Source organism: Malania oleifera, chromosome 3 (genome assembly GCF_029873635.1).
Source record: "Malania oleifera isolate guangnan ecotype guangnan chromosome 3, ASM2987363v1, whole genome shotgun sequence".
In the NCBI taxonomy this organism is placed as follows: Eukaryota; Viridiplantae; Streptophyta; class Magnoliopsida; order Santalales; family Ximeniaceae; genus Malania; species Malania oleifera.
In genome coordinates, this window is record NC_080419.1 from 117,841,935 (window position 1) to 117,867,845 (window position 25,911).

The following is a 25,911-nucleotide window of genomic DNA, read 5'->3' on the forward strand; positions in this document are numbered from 1 at the left end:
ATTTTGATTTTCAGCATCATTGATATCTGATTTTTTTTTTCTTCATTTCTTATTATATTAGAATAATTTTTATTTTTAATAATATTTAGTGTGGCAAAAAATATAATAAAAAATAAGTTTCCCAATTAACAAAACTTTCTTTTTAAGCATCACCAACATTTACTTTTTCTTAACTTTTAATTATATATTGCATACCCACATGGATATAGATGCTCATATTTGTCTTACAATATTAATGTCCGTCCAGTCCGACATCGTCTCTGTTAGTAGTTTCAAAGTCAGTATAAGATCCTCTTAATTCTCTCTCCTTAATACTTAGGTTTTGAGGATGAGCTCTCTAACATGGTATCAGAGTTAAGCCTTGGGCTACTTAACTCTTCCGTGGACAAGACTTCTCCTTGCCTCATTTTTCCTCATAAACTCTCATCGTCTCATTTTTCCATGGACTCGAGGAGGAGTATTAATGTCCATCGTCTCTGTGAGCAGTTTCAAAGCCAATATAAGATCATTTTAACTCTCTCTCCTTAACACCTAGATTTTGAGGATGAATCCTTTAACATATAAGAACAAAAATATGATGAAATTTTTTACAACGTATGCCAGAAGATCCATCCAAAGAGATAAGATAATTCCAAAAGGGAAAACTTCTTTTATTATATTTTTATTCTTCCAATGGAATAAATTAATGCAGGTACATGAAGCATTTTCCCATCAAAATAAACTTATAAAGTTTAAGAACAAACATGGTTGTGGATCAACATTGTCATGCCCCGCTAAACCATCCATCATTAAGGTATGGTCGCATCAATCCCAAAGGAGTCTGTAATAATCTCTTTCGCAGCACAACATTTCCTGCATTCCAAGTCGAAGCAGTCGCAACATCCATGTGGGCACCGTGAATACGCAGAGCAAGGAAACTCTGCATTCGCAAATTATTTTACCAAATTAAAACACCAAACTAAACAACTTTTTATTTCATTATATACATATATATATATATATATATATATATATATATATATATATATAGCATTAAAATACAAAGTGAAGAAGATGTTGGTTGGTGTAGAGTCTTTTCAATCCCAAAAACTAACTCAAAAGGTGAGACTTTCCCCCATGCATAATAACTAACCATTGGTCATTTCCACAACCGATGTGAGATAACCTAACAATCTCCCTCTCACACATCAGGATCTCTCCTCGCAAGGGATCTCACCCGACAAGACAACCATCGAGGTCTCTCCCGACACGATATACAAACCCAACAGAAGGTTTATTCTTGAATATTTTTTTTTCCCAAAATATATATATATACGAAGAGAGCAAGAAAAATCACCTTTTTTATCATCGCCAATGGTATTTGATAATCGATCAACAGCTCCTTCAACATAGATGTGAGTCATAATTAAAAAGAATAAGCAGATGAAAAACTTCAAAGATGCCATTATTTTTAAGAAGATGTTGAATAAACTTCAAAAACAAAGTTGTTTAGATGGATGAATTACTTCCTTTCGAAGCCCCCTTTATATAGATTACATTATAAAGACTAATTAATGTGTTGATCCTACCCGACAAGAATAATAGAAAAGTTGTTTATTTAAAATAAAAAAATATGCACATGAGTCTCAACACTCATATTTATTGTCCTCTGAGAGATATCTAACTCGTTAAGATTTTCATAGTATTATTTTAAATGGATGACGGCAGCAAAAGAAAATTATACAGGGGACCTCCTCCTCCATCTGTCCATATGTTTATATTTTAAATATTACATATATGACAAATTGGTGTTACATTCATTAATATAATATATATAAAGAGGAAGACTTATTTTCAATATGTGTATAATTTAAGAAATAGACACATAAACACATAGAGAGGAGGTCTCCTGAATAATTTCTTATGGGAAATGATTAAATGCGAGATGGATTACCTCTTGTTATTCAACTAAAATAGAAATATAGGGCACGACTTGAATAAAACAAAATATTTTATAGACTTGTATTTGTTATCCTCTAAAGGACATCTAACAAGTAGGTTCCATTTAGGTTAAGAGCTCATTTGCATAAAAATATTTTTTTGAAACAAGAAATAGAAGGAAAGTAAGAAGGATATCATTTCTTGTCGAATTTTTTTCTCTATTTCAAATACTATTAACATGAAAATTAAGTATAATATGATTAAATGTTTTTAAAAATAAAATATTAGCGATGTGCAAAATTAAATATTTGTTCTTTTATATATATATATTTATTTATTTATTTATTTTCATTTTTATTTTTCTTGACAACTAAGTATAGAAATAAAAAAGTAGATCCCTATCCCCACGGGCATGACATGGTGGAAAGACATTAGCAAGTAAGGAGTAACAAGAGTTCAATTCCAGGTAGATACACTCATGGAGCTAGTGGTACCTGTGGATGGTGAGAGTTTATTCTGTAAGTCAGTAGGAGCCGTGGATGATGAGAGTTCGTTCTGTGAGTTAGCGGGGGACCGTGAATGGTAATGGAGATATGTCTCGGGGGTCGGATTGGTCGAACGTTCAACTGATGCACAGGAGCTATGTTCGCATTCCGGACTTTACCCTGATCAACGAGACCTGGGGATGGAGAACGCTGATCCATGGGTTTGGTGCCGCACAAGGGGGTCCGAAGGGCTCATTGATGGTTGGAGTTCCTATGTAATAATAAATAAATAAAAAGGGTAGATCCCTTATAAATTTTCCTCTCCTTGCTTTTTTTTTTCCCCCAAATTCAAAATAAGACCTAAAATATTTGTTTTGAGTAAAGAAAGGAAAAGAAAATAGGAAGAAAATTTTTCATTATATTTTCTTTTTGTATCAAATCTATTAAAATAAAAATTTGTTTTAATGTCGTCAAATATTAGGAAATTCACATATATATATTACTAAAAGAAGGCGACACCTCCTTTTATTTATTGATATGCTCTCACTTTTGACGGAGGAATACTGTAGTTACAAGACAAACAAAGGGGAGATTACAGATAATGAAATTGAAACCCTCCAAAAAACAACACCAACAACTAATCAAATCAGGACAACAAAACAAAACAAAAGCAAACAAAAAACATATCTAAACAGACCTAGATAAAATTACAAAAAAACAAATCAAAATACACTAAACAAAAACTCAAGAGTTGAATTAACGACGAACGAAAGTGAGACCCAACCTATTCATCCTAAGGAAACTCATATATTAATAATGTGTAAAATCAAATTTTTGTTGAATTATTTGTTATATGTTTTAACTTTCTTTCTCTCTTTACTTAATAACCAAATATAAAAAATGGAGCTTTTATATTTTCTTTCCTCTCCTAATGTTCTTCAAGTTCAATTAACCCACAGTGGGCCCCAAATCACCACTAGCCCAAGTTAGACTGCAATACAGGTAATGGGTCCACAATGACTTTAAATCACAAAATTGACCCAAAATACCTTAACAGGTGAAACCAACTTTAAAACGCCCTTTTGTGTATGCATGTGATAAAGAACCATGTGCAAATTTTCTCTCTTTGTTTTTTTTTTTTTTTTTTTTTTTCCGTTAAATATTGTACTTGTAATGTTTATGGATGAATGTAAAATAAATTATACAAAAAACCCCATGAATGAAATTTTAATTCAAAGCATGAGGCTGAGAGAGTAAAAACCAAAGACCTAATTAGATGAAAACCATAGATGACACCTAAAACAAATAGTTAGAAAGGACTAAAAATTAAAAAATAAATTTTAAACCTTTAAAGTTTTGCTAATGATCGAACAAAATGGGGTGTCTATAATTTATATGTTTTTTTTTATTTTTTTCATTCTCATTTTTATTGACAACTAAACACAGAAAAAAAAAAAAAAAAAAGTGAATCTTCCCTAGGTGCCAGCAAGTAAAAGTGGGCAAGATATTTTTGTCTGGAAACCTGCCCCTGACAGTAATTTCTCTAGAAAAACGGCTTGGGAGACAGTGAGGATCAGAAGTATTAATTTTGTGTGGAATGACTAGTTTTGACATTTTTATTGTCCAGAAGAATCTCAATGTATTTATAGAGAGCCTGATTTAATGTTTGGTTGTAGATGATAGAATTCAGGTCAAAAGAAAATAGATGGCTTCGGTTTGTGATTATTGCGTTCAGAGTAGTCAGGAAAACACTGATCATATTCTTTCTTTAGGTGAGGTGGCTTCAGAGGTTTGGCGTCGGGCTAGTGTGGCGTTGGGGATTCCTTTCCAACGATCCCTTCTCTAGAAAAACAAAATTGCAAATTGGTTTCACTATGCTAAAAAATCGTCTATAAAAGGTACTTTAATCGGATTGATTCCGTGTTTGATTACGTGGTGCCCCTAGGATCGAAGATGTAAAGCGAGAATGGTAGGAGTTTATCAAAGTGCAGATCAGATGTGGAGAAATGTTCTATTCCGGGTTAGTTTTATTGCTGAGAGCAACAATTATTTTCAAAAATTGAAGAAGTCAGACATTAAGATTTTGAATGAGTTTCAAATTAAGCATCAGGGAGTTTGCGACAGGTTTGGGAAAGTTATTTCATGGGTTAAACCTCCAGTATGGTGGATAAAACTTAATTGTGATGGGAGTTGTAGGGGCAATTTGGGTACTTCAGGATGTGGAGGAATCATTCGAGATTGTCATGGCATGGTAAAAGTAGCTTTTTCAAGTTATTTTGGCAATGATACGAATAATAGTGCGGAATTAAAAGCAATCAGGGAAGGAATTCGTTTGTGCAAAAGTTTGCATTATTTTAATATGATTATTGAATATGACTCGCGAATTGTAATTGATTAATTTCAGAAAGGTAGATGTACTTTGTGATATCTTTGGAAATTTTGGGAGGAGCTCGTGGTGGAGCTAGAAAGAGTGAACGTCATGGTGATGCATCAATATAAGGAAGACAATAGTGCAGTTGATTTTCTTATTAAAAAAGAAGAAATGGGAAATAATGTAATCTACAAAGAACAACATCTTCTACCACGTTATCTGAAAGGTATTCTTCGGATGGATAAGTGGGGTCTCGTTTCCGTTCGCGTTAGTTCATCTCTAGAGTTTCACTTGGTGTTTTTTTTTTTGTTTATGTTATTATCTTCTTTGTTATTCATGTTTTAATTTTGTTGTCCTAATTTGGTTGGTTGCTAGTGTTGGTTTTTTTTTTGAGGGTTTTCTGTACTTTCTCTTTTGTTTTATCTTGTAACCACGCTATTCCTCCGCCAAAAGTGAGGGTATATTAATAAATAAATGGAGGTGTCGCACTTTTTATTTAAAAAAAAAAAAAAAGAGTGGATCTTTTCAAATTTTCCTTTCCTTTTCTTGTTTTTTTTTTTCCAAATTCAAAGTAAGGCTTAAGAACTTTGTTTGAGTAAAGGAAAGAAAAAGAAAAAAAGAAAAAAAAATTTCTATTATATATTTTTGGGTATCAAATACTATCAAAATAAAATTTTATTTTAATATTGTCAAATATTAAGAATATTCAATTATTAAGAATGCATAAAATCAAATTTTTATTAATTTATTTGCTGCGTTTTATGTTTTTCTTTCTCACTTCATAACCAAACATGAAAAGTTGTGCTTTTATATTTTTATTTCCTCTTCTAATGTTCTTCAAGTTTTAAACAGACCTTAAGGTTGCGGTCATTATTATAGTCCTATGACCCTCGTTAATAGAACCCTTAACAAAATAATGTAGCACCTTATGATACAATGAATCTTGATTGAAATAAATCAAAGAAAGTTGCTATTGGAACTCTAAAAGGTATGTCTGTTCAATTGGTAACTTTAACTTTTGACTCACCAAAAAAAAGGAATACTTTTGTCATTTCATTGGGAAAATTAATGTATAAATTTATTATCTAATACTTGAAAAAATAAATGCGGAGTGCCACTGGTAATTTTTGGAGGGTAAATAGTGCTTTTTTTATTAAAAAAAAATGATTCCTTTCCCTTTGTTATTATTATTTATCCTATTTTATTTTCTATTATTTTTATTATTATGAAAAGTTTAAAAAATAATGTTTATTTATTTTTTATTATCATTGTTGTTATTCTTAAGAAAAAAAGTGTTTAGAACAAAAGGTACCCACCTCTCCTGAGATTTGCAAAAAGATAAGAACCTTCCTAAAGATTTTTTAAATTCTCTGAGATTTGCTCTTAATTATATACTACAACATAATTCTATTATTTTTATTATTATGAAAAGTTTAAAAAATAATTTTTATTTATTTATTAATTATCATTGTTGTCATTCTTAAGAAAAAAAGTGTTTAGAACAAAAGATACCCACCTCTCCTGAGATTTGCAAAAAGATAAGGACCTTCCTAAAGGTTTTTTAAATTCCTGAGATTTGCTCTTAGTTATATACTATAACATGATTAATTTGCTTTTGAAAAAATTCCCCCCCCCCCCTCCCCCCCTTTCTTTATTCTTATTAAGTTCTTTTCACGTTACTTGCCTTCAAAACAAAATAGACATTTCTATTCAATTTTACATTCATATCAATTTGAAACAAAAAATAAAATAAATTTTTGACTCTCATTGATTCATTAGTTGCAACTCCCATCAAATTTCATATAATTTTACCTATTTCAACTAATAGAGTAAAAAATCTAGCAATCTTTGGGTTGAGAGTTGACAAAATAACTGGAAAAAAGAAAAAAATTCACGCATAGGAAGCTAGCAGCTCCCAACGGTTGAGAGCATAATTGAAAAAAAAAATTATTTTTCTAAATTCATTTTGAATATTAATAAAAAGGGGTATGAGTGTCCATAAATGTAAACTTGATGAAAGGTCTGTGGAATTTTTAAAATTTTAAGAATGATCCTTATCTTTTTGGTAAATTTCAGGGAATGTAAGTGTCTTTTACTTTTTTTTTTTTTTTTTATTACTACTATTATCATTTTACCTTTAAATCCCATAAAATGTCTTCAATGTTTTTACTATGAGAAAAAAAAAAAAAAAGGAAACATTGGAAAGGCAAAAACGAATTTTTTATTACTATTATTGTTTTTTTTTTTCATTTCCTCTATAATAATTATCATTACTTTTACAAATATTATTTTATTATTATTGTTGTTGTTGTTGTCGTCATTATCTATATTATATTTGAATCCTTAAATATAGTCAATCGAGCACTAACACTTAGCATCAGCTTTTTTCTTTAAAAAAAAAAAAAAATTGTTCTCATCTAGATTTTTTTTTATCCTCTCTCTCGACATAGGAAGGGCTCGCATGAGCCCCACTAATTTAAAAATAAAATAAAATAAAATAAAATTTTTCCTCTCTTTGACAGAGGTAGGAACCAAGCAGACCCAGTAATTTTTTTTAAAAAATATTTAGATTTTCATTTTGTTTTGTTTTCCCTCTCTGACAGAGGTACAGGGTTCCACTACACTTTTCTAAACTCCTTCCCACTAACATTTTTTTTAAAAATTTCTTTCCCTCTCTCTCTCTCTCTCCATAGGAAGGGCCCGCACGAGCTCCACTAATTTAAAAATAAAATTTTTCCTCTCTTTGACAGAGGTAGGAACCAAGCAGACCTAGTAATTTTAAAAAAAATATATTTAGATTTTCATTTTTTTCCCCTCTCTGACAAAGGTACAGGTTTCCACTACACTTTTCTAAACTCCTTCCCACTAACAATTTTTTTAAATTTCTTTCCCCCTCTCTCTCTCTCTCTCTCTCTCTCTCTCCATAAGAAGGGCCCCACATAAGCTCCACTAGTTTAAAAATAAAATAAAATATTTCCTCTCTTTGATAGAGGTAGGAACCAAATAGGCCCATTAATTTTTTAAAAAAACATTTAGATTTTTTTTCCCGCTCCAGTAGAATTATAGGGCCCCACTACACTTTTCTAAACTTCTTCCCACTAACACTTTTCTAAACTCCTTCTCTCTCTCTCTCTCTCTCTCTCTCTCTCTATATATATATAGGGCCCCACTACACTTTTCTAAACTCCTTCCCACTAACACTTTTCTAAACTCCTTCTCTCTCTCTCTCTCTCTCTCTCTCTCTCTATATATATATATATATATAGAGACACACACACACATACAAGCCCTCGGGCACAAGCTCAGATGGTAAGGACGGAAGCCAGATAGCCTTGAAAGAGAGGTACGTCTGGGGTTCGAGCCTTATCACTTAAGTGCATATCCGCAATTTACATCCTATGCCGGTGGAGGGCACTGTCAACGTAGGCAGGGTTTGGTGCCACACCAGGGGGTCTAATTAGGCTCGTCGGTGGTTGGAGTCCCTCATTACCAAAAATAGAATGTGCGCGCGCGCACACACACACACACTATGGGAGACTTGTGCATAAACTTTATAGAGAATCATTAAATTATAAGTCCATAAAAATATAAAAATTTAATTTTATAAATTTAATTTAATTTTTAATTTTAAGTTTTAAATAAGAGGAGATGAGTGTCTTTTACCTTTTTTTTAATTTTTTATTACTAATACTATTATCGTTTTACCTCCAAAAACCCCAAATTTATTATGAATCCTGGAGCATAGAGTGAATCAGCGTTTTCTTTTCCTTTTTTTATTCTTTTTTTACTCATCCAGATTTTGCTTTTTTAGGAAGCATGCAGACCGACTGATTCCTCTCTGGCTAGGATAGAGGGCCCCACTACACTTTTTTTTATAAAAATATAAAAATTTAATTTTATAAATTAAATTATGAAATTTAATTATTTGATTAAATATAAGCCTTATAATCGTAGCAATATATTCTATATTTTAAAAGTTTTTCTTAAATCCAACTTTGATAGAAACCTTTAGAATCCACTGGAACTTGAAAATGTTAGAAATGTAAAATAAAAATATGAAAGAATAATTTTTTTATTTAATATTTAGTCATGAACTAATTGCCAGTGATAACAAAAACAAAATATATACCAAATTAATAGATAAAATTTTGATTTTCAGCATCATTGATATCTGATTTTTTTTTTCTTCATTTCTTATTATATTAGAATAATTTTTATTTTTAATAATATTTAGTGTGGCAAAAAATATAATAAAAAATAGGTTTCCCAATTAACAAAACTTTCTTTTTAAGCATCACCAACATTTACTTTTTCTTGACTTTTAATTATATATTGCATACCCACATGGATATAGATGCTCATATTTGTCTTACAATATTAATGTCCGTCCAGTCCGACATCGTTTCTGTGAGCAGTTTCAAAGGCAGTAGAAGATCCTCTTAAATCTCTTTTCTTAATACCTAAGTTTTGAGAATGAGCTCTCTAATATGGTATCAAAGGTAAGCATTGGGCTACTTAACTCTTCCGTGGGCAAGACTTCTCCTCGTCTCATTTTCCCCCATAAACTCTCATTGCCTCATTTTTCCATGAGCTCGAGGAGGAGTATTAATGTCCGTCCAGTCCCATATCGTCTCTGTGAGCAGTTTCAAAGCCAATATAAGATCATCTTAACTCTCTCTCCTTAACACCTAGATTTTGAGGATGAATCCTCTAACATATAAGAACAAAAATATGATGAAATTTTTTACAAAGTATGGCTGAAGATCCATCCAAAGAGATAAGATAATTCCAAAAGGGAATACTTCTTTTATTATATTTTTATTCCTCCAATGGAATAAATTAATGCAGGTACATGAAGCATTTTCCCATCAAAACAAGCATATAAAGTTTAAGAACAAACATGGTTGTGATCAACATTGTCATGCCCTGCTAAACCATCCATCATTAAGGTTTGGTCGCATCAATCCCAAAGGAGTCTGTAATAATCTCTTTCGCAGCACAACATTTCTTGCATTCAAAGTCGATGCAGTCGCAACATCCATGTGGGCACCGTGAATACGCAGCGCAACGAAAATCTGCATTCGCGAATTATTTTACCAAATTAAAACACCAAACTAAACAACTTTTTATTTCATTATATATATATATATATATAGCATTAAAATACAAAGTGAAGAAGATGTTGGTTGGTGTAGAGCCTTCTTAATCTCAAAAACTAACTCAAAAGGTGGGACTTTCCCTCATGCATAATAACTAACTACTAGTCATCTTCCCAACCGGTGCGAGATAACTTAACAATCTCCCCCTCACACATCAGAATCTCTCCTCGCAAGGGATCTCACCAGACAAGACAACCATTGAGGTCTCTCCCGACACCACATTCAAACCCAACAAAAGGTTTGTTCTTGAATATTTTTTTTTTTCTAAAAAAAAAAAAAAGATATGCGAAGAGAGCAAGAAAAATCACCTATTTTATTATCGTCAATGGTATTTGATAATCGATCAACAGCTCCTTCAACATAGATGTGAGTCATAATTAAAAAGAATAAGCAGATGAAAAACTTCAAAGATGCCATTATTTTTAAGAAGATGTTGAATAAACTTCAAAAACAAAGTTGTTTAGATGGATGAATTACTTCCTTTCAAAGCCCCCTTTATATAGATTACATTATAAAAACTAATTAATGTGTTGATCCTACCCGACAAGAATAATAGACAAGTTGTTTATTTAAAATAAAAAAATATGCACATGAGTCTCAACACTCATATTTATTGTCCTCTGAGAGATATTTAACTCGTTAAGATTTTCATAGTATTATTTTAAATGGATGACGGCAGCAAAGGAAAATTATACAGGGGACCTCCTCCTCCATCTGTCCATGTGTTTATATTTTAAATATTACATATATGACAAATTGATGTTACATTCATTAATATAATATATATAAAGAGGGGGACTTATTTTCAATATGTGTATAATTTAAAAAATAGACACATGAACACATGGAGAGGAGGTCTCCTAAATAATTTCTTACGGGAAATGATTAAATGCGAGATGGATTACCTCTTGTTATTCAACTAAAATAGAAATATAGGGCACGACTTGAATAAAACAAAATATTTTAAAGACTTGTATTTGTTATCCTCTAAGGGACATCTAACAAGTAGGTTCCATTTAGGTTAAGAGTTCATTTGCATAAAAATATTTTTTTGAAACAAGAAATAGAAGGAAAATAAGAAGAATATCATTTCTTGTCGATTTTTTTTCTCTATTTCAAATATTATTAACATGAAAATTAAGTATAATATGATTAAATGTTTTTAAAAATAAAATATTAGCGATGCGCAAAATTAAATATTTGTTCTTTATATATATATATATATATATATTTATTTATATATTTTCATTTTCATTTTTATTGACAACTAAGCATAGAAATAAAAAAGTAGATCCCTACCCCCACAGGCATGACATGGTGGAAAAACATTAGCAAGTAAGGAGTAACAGGAGTTCAATTCCAGGTAGATATACTCATGGAACCAGTGGTACCTGTGGATGGTGAGAATTTATTCTGTGAGCCAGCAGGAACCGTGGATGGTGAGAGTTCGTTCTGTGAGACAGCGGGGGTCCGTGGATGGTAATGGAAATGTGTCTCGTGGGTCGAATTGACCGAACGTCCAACTGATGCACAGAAGTTGTGTTCGCATTCTGGACTTTACCCTGATCAGCGAGACCTGGGGGTGGAGAACGCAAATCCATAGGTTTGGTGCCGCACCAGGGGGTCTGAAGGGCTCATTGGTGGTTGGAGTTCCTATGTAATAAAAAAAAAAAAAAAAGGTAGATCCCTTATAAATTTTCCTTTCCTTGTTTCCCCCCCCCCCCCCCCAAAAAAAAAATCAAAATAAGGCCTAAAATATTTGTTTGAGTAAAGAAAGGAAAAGAAAATAGGAAGAAAATTTTTCATTATATTTTCTTTTTGTATCAAATCTATTAAAATAAAAATTTGTTTTAATATCGTCAAATATTAGGAAATTCATATATATATATATATATATATATATTACTAAAAGAGGACGACACCTCCTTTTATTTATTGATATGCTCTCACTTTTAACAGAGGAATACTGTAATTACAAGACAAATAAAGGGGAGATTACAGATAATGAAATTGAAACCCTCCCAAAAATAACATCAACAATCAACCAAATCAGGACAACAAAACAAAACAAAAGCTAAAAAGAAACAAATCTAAATAGACCTAGATAAAACAAAAACACAAATCAAAATACACTAAACAAAAACTCAAGAGTTGAAGGAAACTCATATATTAATAATATGTAAAATCAAATTTTTGTTGATTTATTTGTTATATGTTTTTTCTTTCTTTCTCTCTTTACTTAATAACCAAATATAAAAAATGGAGCTTTTATATATTCTTTCCTCTCCTAATGTTCTTCAAGTTCAATTAACCCACAGTGGCCCCAAATCACCTCTAGCCCAAGTTAGACAGCAATATAGGTAATGGGTCCACAATGACTTTAAATCACAAAATTGACCCAAAATAACTCAACAGGTGAAACCAACTTTAAAACTCCCTTTTGGGTATGCATGTGATAAAGAACCCTGTTGAAATTTTCTCTCTTTGTTTTTTTTTTTTTTCCTTTGAATATTGTACTTGTAATGTTTATGGATGAATGTAAAATAAATTATACAAAAAACCCCATGAATGAAATTTTAATTCAAAGCGCGAGGCTGAGAGAGTCAAAACGAGAGACCTAATTAGATGAAAATCATAGATGACACCTAAAACAAATAGTTAGAAAGGACTAAAAATTAAAAAATAAATTTTAAACCTTTAAAGTTTTGGTAATGATCGAACAAAATGGGGTGTCTATAATATATTTTTTATTTTTATTTTTTTTCATTTTCATTTTTATTGACAACTTAACATAGAAAAAAAAAAAAAAAAAAAAGTGGATCTTCTCTAGGTGCCAGCGGGTAAAAGTGGGCAAGATATTTTTGTCTGGAAACTTGCCCTTGACGATAATTTCTCTACCAAAACGGTTTGGGAGATAGTAAGGAGCAGAAGTATTAATTTTGTGTGGAATGACTGGTTTTGACATTATTTATTGCCTAGAAGAATCTCAATGTATTTATAGAGAGCCTGATTTAGATGTTTGGTTGTAGATGATATAATTCAGGTCAAAGGAATATAGATGACTTCGGTTTGTGATTGTTGCATTCAGAGAAGTCAGGAAAACATTGATCATATTCTTTCTTTAGGTGAGGTGGTTTCAGAGGTTTGGCGTCGGGCTAGCGTGGCGTTGGGGATTCCTTTCCAACGTTTTCTGGAAAAACAAAATTGCAAATTGGTTTCACTATGCTAAAAAATCGTCTATTAAAGGTACTTTAATCAGATTGATTCTGTATTTGATTACGTGGTGCCTCTAGAATCGAAAATATAAATCGAGAATGGAAGGAGTTTATCAAAGTGCAGATCAGATGTGGAGAAATGTTCAATTCTGGGTTAGTTTTATTGCTGAAAGCAACAATTCTTTTCAAAAATTGAAGAAGTCAGATATTAAGATTTTGAATAAGTTTCAAATTAAGCATCAGGGAGTTTGCGACAGGCTGGGGAAAGTTATTTCATTTGAAAAGCCTTGGTCGATCGAACTTGAAGCTATATATAAGCTTCGGTCGACCGAACTCACTAGGGTCAATAGGTTGACTATTCGGTCGACCTAATTAGAATACACAGAACTTCAGTCGACCGAAAGTGTCTGGGGTCAACGAGTTGACCGCTCGGTCAACCGACCGGATATATATAGGTAGCCCTGGTCGACCGAACATCTTTGAGTCAACAAGTTGACCGCTCGGTCGACCGACTAGAAATATATGCGCAACGCCCTGGTGAATCGAACCCCCACGTGGGAAATGCCAACCACTTGGTCGACTGAATCTCGTAGTTCAAATTGACCCGGTTGACCGAACTGTGCGGATTTGGAAAATCGCCTTTGAAACCTTCAAGTGGTCGACCATACTTTCAGTTCAATTTTTTCCTAGTCGACCGAACTGGATAATACGGTCAACAAAACCTCATGTACGGTTGACCGAGCCTGTCAGGTTGTTGAATTTTTTACTGGCGGTAAACTAGGTTATTTTTAATTAAACATCATTAATCTTTTTCTAAAATGACCTTCGTGTCCCCAACGGTCATAATTTTCACAAATTCTATAAATACCCCCTCATTACTTTGATTAACCCAAATTTTCTCTTTAATCCATTAATAATCAAAGTTTCCCCAAAATGTTTTTATTATTTAAATCATTCTTTTGGAACAAAATATTTTATACAAATCTCTCTAACTCTCTTTCATGCATTTATTTCAAAATCATCTTTGAGGAGAGTATTTTATTTAGGGCATTTTATTTGCACATATTCTCACTAGGCACCAAATCTTTGAAAAATATTTTTGAGAGTATTGTTTAGGTTTTCTCCCAGTTATTTCTTTGATAAATATTTTTGGGAAAAAATTGTTTATTGCACAAATGTTTTCTTGAGCTTAACTCCTAGATTCTCTAAGTATTTCTCATTTGCATATAAATCTTTGTTGGAGAACATAATACTCATTTTCTATACACATTCTACTTGTAAAAAATCATTTAATGGCACCCTTACTCTACTGAGCATTACTACATACCATTAGAGAGTGCACGTATTTTATGAGCTTAAACGTGTACATCTTTGCTTGTATTTTCAAAAGCATTATCTTGTACAAAATTTTTTTTATTGTACTAGTTCAGTTCAGCCCGTTATTTGAACTAGAGAGTCTCAGTCCTATAAGTGAGACTAGTTCGGTTCAGTCCGAAAATTGAACTAGAGAGTCTCAACCCCGTAAGTGAGACTAGTTCGACTTAGTCTAGCAATTGAGTTGGGATTTTCCTTGCTCCGTAAGGAGAGGATGTAAATAGTTTCTACTCCACTCGTAAGTGAGCAGGTTTAGTAGAATCCTTGGGGGGTATGCCCAAGGTGGGGATGTAGGCTGGTTTGACTGAATCTCGATAACAAATCCGGTGTCGCCCTCTCTATCTTATTTAAATTCCTGTACTTTAATTTCAGCATGTGTATGAATGTTTATTTAATGTCATAATTATTTGCATACACTCATTTAATTTAAATAAGATATTGCACATGTGTATGTTTGCTTTTAGTGTTAAAATCATTTTACATATATGTGTATATGTTGAATGGGATATGATATGTGGTGAATCAGGGAAACATTTAAATTAGCCAAAAAGTTTTTAAAACCCAATTCACCTCCCCTCTTGGGATCACACCAAATCTAACAGTACCGTTGCTAGGAAATTATATTAAGACCGTGTGTGCCCACACTGTACTGAGAGGTATAGGGTGGTCTCCACCGTTTAGCCTGCGTAAGGATGAAGTACCTTTCCTGGGGGTCGGAACAAGAAGTGGTAAGGCTAGCGAACCTGCAACTTGGTTATGGATGCCTGCAAACATACTTGCAGATGATTACTTTGACTGTGTCTTGGATGATCCCCTAGGGCATAAGTCCAACCTTTGGGCTACACAATCCATACCATGGGGGAGGTAAATGGTGTTTAGTCCTAGGGAGTGTCTTTTATGCATATTTGTTAATTTATGTAAATGGTGTTATTATTTATTGAATTTGTTTATACTGAGGAAACAAATGCATAAATATTTATGGCAAAGTAAACTCTCTGCCCGAGGGCTTGCTGAGAAAGGCGAGGACCCTGATAAGTATCAGATGTAACCCTAGCAGGTCGCATATCGTATTAGAGTAAAGGGGAGCTACATGTATGAGCGTGTAATCTCCCCTATTCTCAAGAGCTTTCACTTATAAAAAATGGTGTGCGTGTGTGTGTGGGTATGGTTTGAAAATGATTTTATAACCGTGGTTTATTAACAACTGATGATATTTTGTACACATTAAAAACTCATGTTGGCCACACACTGATATTAACTTAATCTGCTTTACTGAGAAGTGTCTCACCCTAATATATAAATCATCTTTTCAAGATACACTAGGGATCGTGCTTAGAAGGCTAGACGGGTTGAGTTAGATGTATAGTGTATGTACGTGGGATGTATGGATTGAGTTGTTTTTGTTTGTACTGTTTTATGGTCTATAATATGGATATTTGGAGACCTTTGTGCATAAAGGTAGTTTAGAAATCTGATAATGTTTGGAGAATGTGTTATTTGTTTTCGCTGCTTTTATATGATGAATATAGTATTAGGTATACATACGTCACTAAAGTAGCACCCCGGGTTGCCCCACGTGGCAGGTCGGGGCATTACAGTTGGTATCAGAGCCTAGGTTTGTTAAGTTCTGCAGACTTTGATAGTTGATAATTACTAGAGTATAGGTTGAGATAAGTTAATGATAGGAATGGGTAGATTAGGTGAGTCATGGTCTAGAAGCTTAGGGGCGGAAATCCTTTGATGGTTTTCTGTGTTTTTCCTAGAATGACGATTTTAGGAAAACCATGGTAAATCTATTGATGGTTTCATTACTGGGTTGAGAGACTGGAACTTGGAAACTTAGGTAGGGATGTTAGGTCGGTTGAGTAGGTGTTTAATTTCAGAGTTATGATTAGAGGCCGATATCTTGACGGTTTTGTGGAAGGATTGTGAAATGATTCTTTTAACTACAAACTCATATGTTATAATGCTTCTTCATTCCATATTAACATCAACCATAGTAAATGTGGAATTTCTAAATCGGTTTCTATCCTATATTTAGGATGGATTCCAGGGGGAAGGACATCGTAGCTGGAGGGGATAATCACGTGGATACTTCCAGTGAGGATGATATGGATGCTTTAGCAGTGCTGCAAAGTATAGCGCGGCAGGCCAGGAAGGAAAATCGGAGGGACTCTAGAGAGTGAGATCAACCACCGGTTGGTCAGGGCTGCACTTTTTAGTAGTTTACCCGAACGAATCCGCTGGCATTTGCAGGAGGAGCGAACCCAATCGCAACTGAGGATTGGGTTCAGGAGATTGAGGAATTGCAGGGTGTGCTGGAGTGCATGGAGGAGCAAAAGGTGTGGTATGCCACTTTTAAATTAGTGGGGGAAGAAAAGAGGTGGCGGAGGTTGGCAAAACTGGTGGAGGAACAGCGTCCAGGACCTGCAACTATATCCTGGAGTCATTTCAGGGAGGTTTTCTTTGTCAGGTACTTCCCTACTACTAGCCGAGAAGCTAAGGCAAAGGAGTTCCTAAATTTGACTCAGGGACACTTAACTGTATAGCAGTATGTGGCCAAGTTTGTGGAGCTATCCTGCTTTACTCCATATATGATCCCGGATGAGCAGAAGAAGACCCAGAGGTTTGATAAAAGTTTGAGGCAGGGTATACGCGCACAGGTGATGACATTGATGACTTAGAATTTTTCTAAGTTAGTGGTCTGAAGACCATGATAGTTGAGGCCAGCATTCAAGAGGGTGAGAGACTAGCAGTAAACCAGAAGAAAAGGCCTGTCCTAGATGCCATAAGGGGCATTGGGGCTAGTGCAGGGGTGGACTAGCTAGCAGCTACCGGTGTGGTGGGGCTAGAGATATGGTGCGGGACTACTGCGCAATGTTGACTCACACTCCTCCACAACATTAGTATCGGGGAGGTAACCAGGCACCCCGAGGTGGTCACCAGAGGGGCACCGCCCAGGCATGGGTGTACTTGCTTACGCCAGGAGATGCGGAGAACGCCGACGATGTGGTGACAAGTACTATTTCAATTTTTGTTGAATGGTGCACTTGTGTTATTTGATTCAGGTGCGATGCACTCCTTCATATCTCGGGGATTTGTTAAATTGTATAAGGTAAATACATAGTTGTTAGATGCCGAGATAGGCGTGGTCACGCCGACAGGGTCAATTTTTGTGTGTAGTAAGGTGATCAAAGACTACCGAGTGGAAATTTAGGGGAGAATGTTGCTGCCTGCTAACTCAATAGTTTTTGACATGTATGGGTTAGATGTCATTTTGGGGATGGACTAGCTAACATCTAGCTATGTGAGCATTGATTGCCATAGGAAAGAGGTAGTGTTTAGACCTCCTGGGGAGCAAGAGTTTAAATTCTTCGGGTCATGTGTGCGCTCTGCACCACAAATCCTTTTAGCAATTTAGGTAAAGAGGTTACTTCTAGAGGGTAGCCAGGGGTACCTTGCATTTGTAAAAGAAGCACTAAAGGAAAGACTTAAGCTGGAGGATATACTAGTGATAAAGGAGTTCTTGGATATTTTTCCTGAGGATTTACCAGGATTGCCTCCTGATCGCAAGGTGGAGTTTGTCATTGAATTAAATCTAGGGACAGCCCCAATTCCTAAGGCTTTATACAGAATGGCTCTAGCAAAATTAAAGGAGCTAAAGAAGCAGTTGTAGGAACTACTTGACAAGGGGTTCATCAGATCGAGCGTGTCACCCTAGGGAGCACCGATGTTGTTTGTGAAGAAGAAGGATGGGTCGATGAGAACGTGCTTCGACTACCGGGAAATTAATAATGTAACAACCCGATCCTTTATACAAACCAGCATCGTTAACCCGAATACACAATACCTGTACCTGTTCAAGATACGTAGACAACCCGACCTAAATAGGGATATACGGGTGTAAACCGTACCTCATTACAATGTAAATGTTGCGGAAAAATATAAACATTCATTGGGATTTCTACTAGACTTGTACCAGAGTTTACTATTACATCCTCAAATATACAAAGTTAGACATAAAATATAACCAGTTATTACAATCCTCCAAAATACGAACTTCATCAAAGTTTAATACATGATTTGAACGCTTAAGTAGGCTAAAACAAAAACAACCTCCCCAGTCCCTCTAATTACTTGGACTGACGTACCGATGGACCTGAAAACAAAGGTTATATAATGGGGTGAGACACTTCTCAGTAAGGAAGAAAGTGTTACAATAGTGTGTGACTGAATATATGCACATTTTCATAAAAACTCATGCATTTGGAACATTTTTATAATACTGTAACATATAAAATTTATCTGCACATCAAGTATTTAAATCATGCATATGAATTTTAAAACACTTCCAGCTTGGTATGACAATTTTCCTGTTTACCCTCGTGGCCCAAGTTGTGCACTGATACCTCTGACAGTGTCCTATTCGTGTAGAAAAAGTCGAGCATCTTTTATAGTCCGACCGCCCCCTGGTTTATTTTTACCAGTAGCTTACTAACTCCTTGCAGGTCAACCATCTAAAGCACCCATACCGATCCCTTATGTATGGTTGCATTATACTACCAGCATCAGAACTATGCTTATAATAGTTTAGAGTATTTTTCAACCCCATCACTGAAGTTTTTTTCAACTGCTTTTGGTAGCAAGTTGTGGTTCCAGTATCATATATATAATTTATATCAAAATATAGTAATCTGTGCAATTTCAGTATTTTCACAAATTTAGATAATCACATCGGGTTCAAACTGGCGCCTATCCACTCGGTTTACCCTTTTTTGTTTCACTAATACAGCTCGGTATATAACCGGCCTCTGTTTTCCACATTCTTAGTATAACAAGTTGGAACTCCGTTCCCATAATCCATATACATAGTATAGAAAATTCATACATTTCCATTTCAGCATTATCACACGAGTTTAATCCAAAAATTCACTAAATGATAAAAAAAATCTAGTAAACATCATTTAAATGAAAAAGTAAAGGATTCAAGCATCTCCTACTACAGTATAAATGTAAAGAAGTGATTTTTGTAAAATTTGGAGATCATACGCCAAAATCCTCGTTTTTGTTAAAAATTGTAAAATCGGCATTTCTACTCGGTAGAATTTAGCAAATAGGCAGTCAAATCATACATATAAGTATAAACTAACTTGTTAGCGGTTTAATTTTAAAAAAATATTGTTGTAATCAAATTCCCTTTACCTTAAACTCGAAACGAAACTACATACGAAACCGATCGAAATAGACAACCTGAGATCCTCAAAACCTAAAAACCACAGAACATAATCTTACTATAATTTTGACTTTTATCCCAAGATTCAATCAAATTTGAGATCAGATCCCTACCTCGATTTTTTGGAAAACCCTAAAATCTTTGAAACAACGATCTGATCTGTTAAACTTGTAGAACTTCCTCCTCTGATCCTCGCAGCAACTTCCGTTTTTAGAAACAGACCTCGAACGACGAAGAACCTTAGAGAGAGATAGAGTTTTCGCTGGTTTAGAGAGAGAGAGAGAGAGCGCTTTGGGAAGAAGCTTAGCTTCTAAGTAACCCAAAATGGATATTTATAGAACCTTTGACCGAGTCAAACTCATCGACGAGGCAGCATCTTCTTTGACGAATCTGCCACATAGCTCGTCGACGTCGCCATTCCTTTGTCACCGAGCCCAATTCCGGATATTTCTCTGACCCACTCGGTATTTGCTCGTTGACGAGGCTCTAAATTTTGTCGAGGAGGCTTTAAAACACTTCATCAACGAACGTGACTCCTTTGTCGACAAGCCCAGCTTATTATAGTTTGGGTCTTTACAAATAAGATGACAGTGAAGAACAAGTACCCATTATCCCATATTGACGATTTGTTTGACCAACTAAAGGGCACACAAGTTTTTTCTAAGATCGATCTACGATCTGGGTATCATCAGGTGAAGGTTAGGGTGGAAGATGTTCCAAAGACAGCATTCAGGACTCGTTATAGCCATTATAAATTCCTGATTATGCCGTTTGGATTGACAAATGGTCTTGCAATGTTCATGGATATGATGAACAGGGTCTTCCACCAGTATTTGGATCAATTTGTGGTGGTGTTCATCGACAACATCCTGGTTTATTCGAGGAGCCCCGCGGAGCATGAAGCTCATTTGAGACTGGTACTTTAGGTCATTAGGGAAAAAAAACTATTTGCTAAATTTAAGAAATGCGAGTCCTGACTGGAAAAAGTTGCATTTCTGGGACATATAGTGTTTACGGCAGGAATTTCAACGGACCCGAGCAAAATAGAGGCCGTAGTTGATAGGGCGAGACCGAAGAACGTGCACGAGGTTAGAAGTTTCTTGGTTTTGGCAGGATACTATCACCGATTCGTTGAGGGGTTTTCGGGGCTATCAGGTTCTTTAATGCTGCTTATGAGAAAGAACCAGAAATTTGAATGGACTAGTGAATACGAGCAGAGTTTTCAAGAATTGAAGCAACGACTAGTTACTGCTATAGTGTTGACCATTCTGTTAGGAGATGGCAGATTTGTGATCTACAGTGATGCATCTCAGAAATGACTCGGGTGTGTCTTGATGTAGTAAAGAAAGGTTATTGCGTACGCTTCTCGCCAAAGAATTATCTGATGCACGACTTGGAGCTGACAGCTATAGTTTTTGCATTAAAGATCTGGAGGTACTACCTATACAGTGAAAAGTACGAGATCTTTACTGATCATAAGAGTCTTAAATACTTTTTCACCTAAAAGGAATTGAACATGAGGTAGAGAAGTTGGCTTGAGTTGATTAAAGATTACGACTATACTATTAGTTACCACCCAGAAAAGGCTAATGTGGTAACTAATGCTTTGAGTCGAAAATTGGTGGGTGCGTTAGATTCAGCGGTTGTTGTACAACATCAGATCAAGATGGACTTGAAGAGGTTAAATGTGGAATTAGTGGAAGGGAATTGGTGGAGATAAAATTTTGATTTTAAACATCACTAATATTGGATTTTTTTTTCTTCATTTTTTATTATATTAGAATAATTTTTTATTTTTAATAATATGTAGTAAGGCAAAAAGTATAATAGAAAATAGGTTTCCAAATTAACAAAACTTTCCTTTTAAGCATCACCTACATTTGCTTTTTCTTAACTTTTAACCATATATTGCATACCCACATCCATATAGATGCTCATATTTGTCTTACAACAACAAAAATATGATGAAATTCTTTTCTAAGTTGGCAGAAGATGCATCCAAAGAGATAAAAGGGAATTATTATTTTATTACATTTTTATTCTTCCAATAGAATAAATTAATGCAGGTACATGAAGCATTTTCCCATCAAAATAAACATATAAAGTTTAAGAACAAACATGGTTGTAGATCAATATTGCCATGCCCTGCTGAACCATCCATCATTAAGGTTTGGTCGCATCAATCCCAAAGGAGCTTGTAATAATCTCTTTCGCAGCACAACATTTCCTGCATTCAAAGTCGATGCACTCGCAACATCCATATCGGCACAGTAAACCCGTTTCGCAACCCGCCGCTGCATTCGCAAATTATTTTACCAAATTAAAACATCAAACTAAACAACTTTTTATTTCAATATATATATATATATATATATATATATATATATATATATCTCATCATGTTCGTAGCATTAAAATACAAAGTAAAGAAGATGTTGGGTTGTCTAGAACCTTCTCAATCTCAAAAATTAGCTCAAAAGGTAAGACTTTCTCACTAGCCATTTCCACAACCAATGCGAGATAATCTAACAATCTCTTCCTCACACTTTAGGATCTCTCCTGGCAAGGGATCTCCCTTGGCAACGCAACCATCAAGGTCTCCCCCGACACAACATACAAACCCAACAGAAGATTTGTTCTTGAATATATTTTTTTTCAAAAAAAAAAAATATACGAAAAGAGCAAGAAAAATCACCTTTGCTATTATTGTCAATGGTAGTTGACAATCGATCAACAGCTCCTTCAACATAGACATGAGTCATAATTAAAAAGAATAAGCAGATGAAAAACTTCAAAGATGCCATTATTTTCAAGAAAAAGTTGAATAAACTTTAAAAACAAAATTTTTTAGATGGATGAATTACTTCCTTTCGAAGCACCTTTTATATAGATTGCATTATAAAGACTAATTAATGTGTTGATCCTACCCGACAAGAATAATAGACAAGTTGTTTAATTAAAATAAAAAATATGCACATGAGTCTCAACACTCATATTTATTGTCCCTTTAGAGATATCTAACTTGTTAAAATTTTCATAGTATTATTTTAAATCGATAATGGTGGCAAAGGAAAATTATACAGGGGACCTCCTCCTCCATCTATCCATGTGTCTATATTTTAAATGTTACATATATGACAAATTGGTGTTACATTCTTTAATATAATATATATAAAGAGGGGGACTTATTTTTAATATTTGTATAATTTAATAAATAGACACATGAACACATGGGAGAGGAGATCTCCTGAATAATTTCTTATGGGAAAGGGTTAAATGCGAGATGGATTACCTCCTGTTATTCAACTAAAATAGAAATATAGGGCATGACTTGAATAAAACAAAATATTTTAAAGATTTGAATTTGTTATCCTCTAAGGGACATCTAACAAGTAGGTTCCATTTAGGTTAAGAGCCCATTTGCATAAAAAATTTTGTTTGAAAAAAGAAATAGAAGGAAAATAAGAAGGATATCATTTATCGTCGTATTTTTTTCTCTATTTCAAATACTATTAACATGAAATTTAAGTATAATATGATTAAATGTTTTTTAAAATCAAATATTAGCGATGTGCAAAATTAATTATTTGTTCATTTGTTTGATATATATTTTTATTTTTGTTTCATTTTCATTTTTCTTGACAACTAAGCATAGAAATAAAAAAGTAGATCCCTTTTAAATTTTCCTTTCCTTGCTTTTTTTTTTCCCCAAATTCAAAATAATGCCTAAAATATTTGTTTGAGTAAAGAAAGGAAAAGGAAATAAGAAGAAAATTTTTCATTATATTTTCTTTTTGTATCAAATCTATTAAAATAAAAATTTGTTTTAATATCGTCAAATATTAGGAAACTCATATATATATATACATATACTAAAAGAGGACGGCACCTCTTTTTATTTATTGATATGCCCTCACTTTTGGCGAAAGAATACCGTGATTATAAGGCAAACAAAGGAGAGATTACAGATATGAAATTGAAACCCTCCCAAAAACAACATCAACAACCAACCAAATCAGGACAACAAAACCAAACAAAACTAATAAGAAAAAAATCTAAATAGGACTAAATAAAATTACAAAAAAACAAATCAAAATCCACTAAACAAAAACACGAGAGTTGAACTAACGACGAATGGAAGTGAAACCCAACTTATCCATTCGAAGGAAACTCATATATTGATAATGTGTAAAATCAAATTTTTGTTGATTTATTTGCAATATGTTTTATCTTTCTTTCTCTCTTTACTTCATAAACAAACATAAAAAATGGAGCTTTTATATTTTCTTTCCCCTCCTAATGTTCTTCAAGTTCAATTAACCCACACTGGGCCCCAAATCGTTAGGCTGCAATACAGGTAATGGGTCCACAATGACTTTAAATCACAAAATTGACCCAAAATACCTTAAGAGGTGAAATCAACTTTAAAACTCCCTTTCGTGTATGCATGTGATAAAGAAGTCTATGGAAATTTCCTCTCTTTGTATTTTTTTTTTTCCTTTGAATATTGTACTTGTAATGTTTATGGATGAATGTAAAATAAATGATACAAAAATCCCATGAAAGAAATTTCAATTCAAAGCGCGAGGCTGAGAGAGTCAAAATGAGATATTTGATTAGATGAAAACCATAAATGACACCTAAAACAAATAGTTAGAAATGACTAAAAATTAAAAAATAAATTTTAAACCTTTAAAGTTTTGCTATATAATCATCGGACAAAATGGGGTGTATAATATATTTTTTATTTTTTTTTCATTTTCATTTTTATTGACAACTAAACACATAAAAAAAAAGAGTGGATCTTTTCAAATTTTCCTTTCCTTTTCTTGTTTTTTTTTTTTTTTCCAAATTCAAAATAAGGCTTAAGAATTTTGTTTGAGTAAAGGAGAGAAATAGAAAATAAGAAGAAAAAATATTTTCCATTATATATATATATATATGTGTGTGTGTGTGTGTGTGTGTGTATAAAATACTTTCAAAATAAAAGTTTATTTTAATATCGTCAAATATTAAGAAAATTCAAATAATAAGAATGCATAAAATCATATTTTTATTAATTTATTTACTGCACATTATGTTTTTCTTTCTCACTTTGCTTCATAACCAAGCATGAAAAGTGGTGCTTTTATATTTTTATTTCCTCTCCTAATGCTCTTCAAGTTCTACACAGACCTTAAGGTTGCCGTCATTATTATAGTCTTATGACCCACGTTAATAGAACCCTTAACAAAATAATGTGACACCTTATGATACGATGAATCTTCACTGAAATAAACCAAACAAAGTTGCTAGGAACTCTAGAAGGTATGACTGTTCAATTGATAACTTTAACTTTTGACTCTTTATTTTGTAATTAAAAAGCCAAAAAAAAAAGGGATACTTTTGTCATTTCATTAGAAAAATTAATGTATAAATTTATTATCTAGTAATTGAAAAAATAAATGTGGAGTGCCACTGGTAAATTTTGGGGTGTAAATAGTGCTTTTCAAAAAAAAAAAAGAACAATTACTTTCCCTTCGTTATTATTATTTATTCTATTTTATTTTGTATTATTGTTATTATTATGAAAAGTTTAAAAAATATTGTTTATTTATTTTTTTTATTATTGTTGTTATCATTCTTAAGAAAAAAAGCATTTAGGACAAAGATACTCACCTCTCCTAAGATTTGAAAAAAGATAAGGACCTTCCTAAAGGTTTTTTAAATTCCACAAACCTTTCCTCAAGTTTAAATCTATCAACATCTATATCGCCTCATCAATTTTTTGTTAATATTCAAAAGGAAATTAAAAAATAATATATTTTTTCAATTATGTCTTCAATCCTTAGGAGCTGCTAGCTTCTTAGACATGATGTGGTTGAACATTTTTTTTCTTCCTTTTTTGCCCTTATTGACATAATGTCTTTAAAAATAATTTTTTGCTCATTTTGTCCCAAATTATATGCTTCCAGGGTGCAATTTGGTTTTAAAAATATTTTTTCCCTTTTTGCTCTTAGTTATATATTGCGACATGATTCATTTGCTTTTGAAAAAATTCCTCCTCCCCCTTCTTTATCCTTATTAAGTTGCCTACCTTCAAAACAAAATAGACATTTCCATTCAATTTTATATCCATATCAATTTAAACAAAAAAATAAAATAAATTTTTGAC

General features: G+C 33.3%; 3 long non-coding RNA genes across 3 annotated transcripts; all 3 read right to left on the reverse strand.

Annotated features, from left to right (window-relative positions):
* Positions 1 to 626: 626 nt before the first annotated feature.
* On the reverse strand, positions 627 to 1,589 carry LOC131150825 (uncharacterized). The gene is made up of 2 exons (XR_009135609.1): positions 1,337 to 1,589; positions 627 to 919 (listed from the first exon to the last, which is right to left on the reverse strand). It is a non-coding gene; the product is annotated as an uncharacterized LOC131150825 (long non-coding RNA).
* A 7,970-nt stretch (positions 1,590 to 9,559) lies between these two features.
* LOC131150826 (uncharacterized) lies at positions 9,560 to 10,524 on the reverse strand. Its single transcript, XR_009135610.1, has 2 exons — positions 10,244 to 10,524; positions 9,560 to 9,851 (listed from the first exon to the last, which is right to left on the reverse strand). It is a non-coding gene; the product is annotated as an uncharacterized LOC131150826 (long non-coding RNA).
* An 11,240-nt stretch (positions 10,525 to 21,764) lies between these two features.
* Positions 21,765 to 22,758, reverse strand: LOC131150827 (uncharacterized). The gene is made up of 2 exons (XR_009135611.1): positions 22,453 to 22,758; positions 21,765 to 22,051 (listed from the first exon to the last, which is right to left on the reverse strand). It is a non-coding gene; the product is annotated as an uncharacterized LOC131150827 (long non-coding RNA).
* Between the last annotated feature and the right edge of the window lie 3,153 nt (positions 22,759 to 25,911).